The following is a 5,156-nucleotide window of genomic DNA, read 5'->3' on the forward strand; positions in this document are numbered from 1 at the left end:
CTAGAATTTACTCTTGTCAAAAAAAAAAAATCAACAGACTGGATCTCAAAGCACTTCAGCCTAGGGCATCTGAGAAAAAAGAGCTATAAATGGAAATGGACTCTACTATCATTGAATCTGTTTGCCATTTTAGAAATGCCTTTTTAAAAATGGTAGCTGCAGTGTCTCAAAACAATTCCAATAGACGTGGAATGAAAAATGCAATACACATCCAAAGAGAGAACTATGGAGACTGAATCTGGATTAAAGCATAATATTTTGACCTTTTTTTGTTCTTTGTTTTTTCTTTCTTATGTTTTTTTTTCCCTTTCTGGCCTGATTTTTCTTGTACCACATGACAAATATAGAAATATATCTAAAAGGATGATACATGTTTAACCTATATCAAATTGTTTGCTGTCTTGGGGAAGGAGGAGGTAAAGTAGGAAGGGAAAAAAATTTGGAACACAAAATCCTATAAAAATAAATGTTTAAAACTATCTTTATGTATATTTGGAAAAATAAAATACTATTGATAAAAAATAATGACAGGAGGTATGCATTCTAATATGAGCAAACAAACAAAAAAACAAGAAAATAACCCAACTATGGAGTAAATGCTTAGTTTACAAGATGAGAAATTGTGAGTGTCCTGAACCAGCTGCATTTCTAAAAAAGGTATGAAAAAAGAAAAATCATAATTTGCTTGCAGAGAAAAGAAAAAAAGACATACTAAGAAAAAAAAGATACCTTTTTTAAAAAGGAGATATACTAAAGCCAAAAAAGAAAGAAAAGAAAGATCCCAGTGCTCTCAAAGGAAGAGAGGTTCCCCAGCAACCATCCTGCTTGTTCTTCCTAATATAACACACAGTTGGGATCCCTTTACTACATTTTGGGTGATCCTAACTTTATCAATACTCCATTAAAGACAAGTTGCACTTAATGCAGTCAAAAAGGTATTGTCTACATGCCAAATGCATTCCCAGCCAAACTATGTAATGGCTGAAATTGAAAATCTGGGACAGAAATACCAAGTAGCATTGAGGATTGCCAAGATGCCATGATGAGAATGATTGCCATGCACACCCAAAGTACCACATGCAGAGCATTTCTGGGTCACTCAAATGTTACACTGTGGTAGTTGATTGGGCCCATAAGTGAGGAATCAAGAAGATCCCTGGATTTCTATCATATAACTATAGGCATAATATGGAGAGAACAACAGATTGTAACTTTGTAACATCAACAATTATAACTTCAACAGACAATGTTTTGTCTGATGTTAATTTACAAATTATCCATGTGTCAAACTCTTTTGACATCATTCTAATCACTTGTACTTTTGTATAAAATGGGATCATAGGGATTTCATTTTTTCTCCTACTCCTAAAGAATTTTGTATTTTAGTTTACAAAAAAGAAAAAGAAAAGAAACTCATTGTGTTTATACATAAATTTATTTTGCTAAGGAAAAAAAATAATATCAAAATGAAAGCTTATTCAGTGCTAGAACATTTTAATTACTGGCTCGAGAAACACAAATCTGTGTTTTTGATGGATCTTGAAAATAGAAGGATAAATATGTAGATTCCCAAATTAATACAAGAACTCGAAGTACTGTTCCTTTCTCTTGCCAGTACCCCAAAGGTTCTTTCCAAGAGCTGTTGCCTAACAGGTCTGCTGTCAATGTAGCGATGTACTGAATACATTGGATCTCTTTGTGCCTCTCTTCTTTCTTAAGACTTCAAAAGGACAAAACTATTGTGCTGAGAAGCATCATAAGGACTTGAGCCATCCCCAAATATCTCCTCCATGTATCAGGATCTGAAATTCATACTGTTAAAGTCCTTTGGGTTAAGGTACTGGTTTCATAAGATCCCTGTTAAGATATATTCACATTATGTGAGAGAAGATTCTTCCATTAAAACATTACTGAACATTAGCACTATAGCTGTAATTATGTCAAATTAATATAAGCTAAATTACAAAATAATATAGGTTAAATTACTAAAGGTAATCAATGATATAGTAGATAGAATCCTGGACTAGAAACAAAAAAAAAAAAAAAAAAAAACACTTGGGACTAAATCTCAACTTTGCTGCTAATTGTGTAGCCATAGCACACAGCAATAACACACCCGCCTATCACCCATCTACATATCACTTAACCTCAGGCAATTCCTTAGGATTTAATTAATTATGCCTCCATAACTAATTGTTTTTCCATATCTAGGATATCCCATAAGAAATAACAGATCTTGAACAGGTAGATGGAGCAGTAGTTATAATCAGGAGGACCTCAGTTCAAATCTAGCCACAGATACTTCCTAGCCCTGTGACTCTGGATAAGTCAGAGAGAAAGAAAGAAGAAAGAAGGATGGAAGAGAGGGAGAGAGGGAGGAAGGGAAAAGAAAAAAAGAGAGAGAGAAAGAAAAAAAGAAAGAGAGAAAGAAAGGGAGAAAGAAAGAAAAAGAGAGAGAAAGATTATAGATCTTCTATGCAAATAGTATCCAATTCAGTAGCATAGAGTAGGGCTTTCCTTAGGTCTTTCAGTGAATTCTAGTATCATGAAGAAACTTTCTTACTGCTACTACCCTTACTACATTTCTGGCCATGAAGGAAAAGGGCTTGAGGAAAAGATCTAAACTCTCTGGCCCTTTCTTATCATTCTCTTCTCCCATGAGTCTATTACTAGGGGCTCAGAATAATGCCAATTACATAATGAGATGTTGTGAGGGTCCCTCCACATTGACTTCCAAATGCTAACATAATCATCAGGTCTCTTTAGTACAATGGGACTGTGTATATATGGTAGTTCTCTCTGAATTCTGTAGTACATTGATTCCACCTAGGTGGGACCTGGAAAAATAAGTCTCTAGTCATTCCCCAAGAGTAGCTCTCAGGTTCCCAGGGCCCAAACAAGGTTCAATAGTGCAGAAAGAACCATTATCTAACTAATATGGGTGCTCCTTGATATGGCAAACACAGATGGCAAACCATGCTTGCCTTCTCATGCTATATAACTCTTTTCTATGTCCTACTATAAATAGCCCATAAAAGTTATTCAAACCTTGGAAGAGTTTTCTCTAGGTATTCCTACTATACATTGGTACTAGTATAAAAGCAGTTGGGCTTCTATCTATTACCTTTTACTCTTAATACATGAATGGCTCATCTCTTTTCTGCTTATTCATTAATTATATCTTTTATACTACTTCTTGGGCACAAGTCATTGAGATGATGACAAAATGAAACATAACACAGGTTTATTTATAAATTAATGGACAGAAAGGAATCACATCAGACATTCTGGAGCAGTGGTGTCAAATTCAAATAGAAATAAACTTCATATTGATTTAGAAATTCACAAATTAATATCTGTGCTATAGAGTAGTTTTATTTATTTTGTTAACCACTTCTCAAATACATTTTAATCTTTTTTCTACATTTGAGAGTTTTGCTGTTCAAGAATACTTGAATTTGACATGTCTGTCCTAGAGAGTTAAGGGTTCTCTCTCATCCTTTACCACCTACAAAGGGCCATCTTCCCTCAGAGACTTGTATACCTCTATATCATATAGTACTGCACCAGTTAAGACTCCACCAAGAAGAAGAGACCAGAATTTGCCCCCCCCATCTCTTTTCACTATCTTCCTCCTGCATCTAATTGAGTCTCCCAGTAAGGAAAATGTCTCAAAGTTTTCTTTAAATTGTTCTGTTGTGTATACAACCCACAGTAATTTATTCAATTCAACAAGTAATTTATTATGAAGCTTCTGAAGTACATTCCAGGCACTGCTCTCAGTCAGAGGTCAAAGGATCTCTTAGTCTTGGACCACTCAAATGTCTCCCTGTTTTCCAGTCCTAAATGGTTTGTAGTGAGTCAGTTCTATTTGCCTCCTTCTCCCACCCCTTTCTTGCCCTATCCCAATACTTAAGGGTCATTTCCTACTCATTTTACAAGCACAGGGTGCAGAACACCTCTGAATTCCACTAGATTATCTCTGTGAGCCCTAGTTCTCACTATTTCTATGTCTCCATGGATAAAGCTTAACAATCTACTCTAAAGGCTACTAATAATACTTTTTTAAAAAGAAGAATGCATCAATGAATCATTTTTTTTAATCAGTAGAAATAAAAACAATGAAGTTCAGGAGACAAAGAAAATTATAGCAATACTGAAACTTGTAATTTAGTCATTTTTCAATCATCTCCAACTTTTTGTGATCCCATTTGGGATTTTCTTGGCAAAGATATTGGAGTGGTTTTCCACCTCCTTCTCCAGCTCATTTTATAGATGAGGAAACTGAAACAAACAGAACTTGAGTAGCCTGCCTCTTGTCACACAACTAGAAAGTATCTGAGGTCAGATTTGAACTCAGGAATTTCTCTGACCTCAGGTCCAATGTTCTATCCATTGCACTACTTATCTGCCCCTATGTTGGAGCATTTATATTAAATTTAAAATATATGGAAAAACACCAAGTTACATGTATTAAGAATTCCGTTTCATAAGCAATCCCTTTGTTTCTATCCTTCTTTGTTTAAGGAAATATTAACCTTTGTTTTAAATCCCTAATAATAGAAAGAAAAATGAAAGGGAAAAAAACCTATTCTACAGTCTGTTAAAAACACATAACAGTAACAAATCTCACATAATTAGATCAATTAGTTCCAAGGAACTCTGGATATTCTTTAAATAGTATCTGCCTCACAAAAACCTGTTCTTTCCCACATCTCTATTTTTTCCACAGGGCTCTTGATTTTAAGTCTAAAATGAATACCTGATTCATTCATTCATTAAATAAACATTGATTAAGCAACTCCATGATGTACAGAGAGACAGATGGTGGTAAAGTGGTTAGATACCTGTGACTGGGGTCACAAGTTCTCTGGATTCAAATCCAGCTTCAGACACTTACGAGCTTTGTGACACTGGATAAATTTCTTTAATCTCTATTTGCTTCAGTTTCTTCAACTTTATATGGGCATAATAATAGCATCTATTTCCTAGAGCTGATATTTTTGAAGTACTTAGCATGGAAGGCAGAGCCAAGATGGCTGAGAGAGTATATAGGTCTTTATCTGAGTTCTTCCTGGCTTCCCTCAGACGAACACCAGATCAAGCCTCTGAACTGGTTTTGGAGTGACAGAACCCACATATATTTGGAGTGTAAC

The 5,156-nt window shown here is 34.9% G+C and overlaps 1 pseudogene; it reads left to right on the forward strand.

Annotated features, from left to right (window-relative positions):
• Positions 1–587: 587 nt before the first annotated feature.
• Positions 588–1,329, forward strand: LOC111721116 (annotated as a pseudogene).
• Positions 1,330–5,156: the final 3,827 nt, after the last annotated feature.

This window comes from Sarcophilus harrisii, chromosome 5 (assembly GCF_902635505.1).
Source record: "Sarcophilus harrisii chromosome 5, mSarHar1.11, whole genome shotgun sequence".
NCBI classification, from domain to species: Eukaryota; Metazoa; Chordata; class Mammalia; order Dasyuromorphia; family Dasyuridae; genus Sarcophilus; species Sarcophilus harrisii.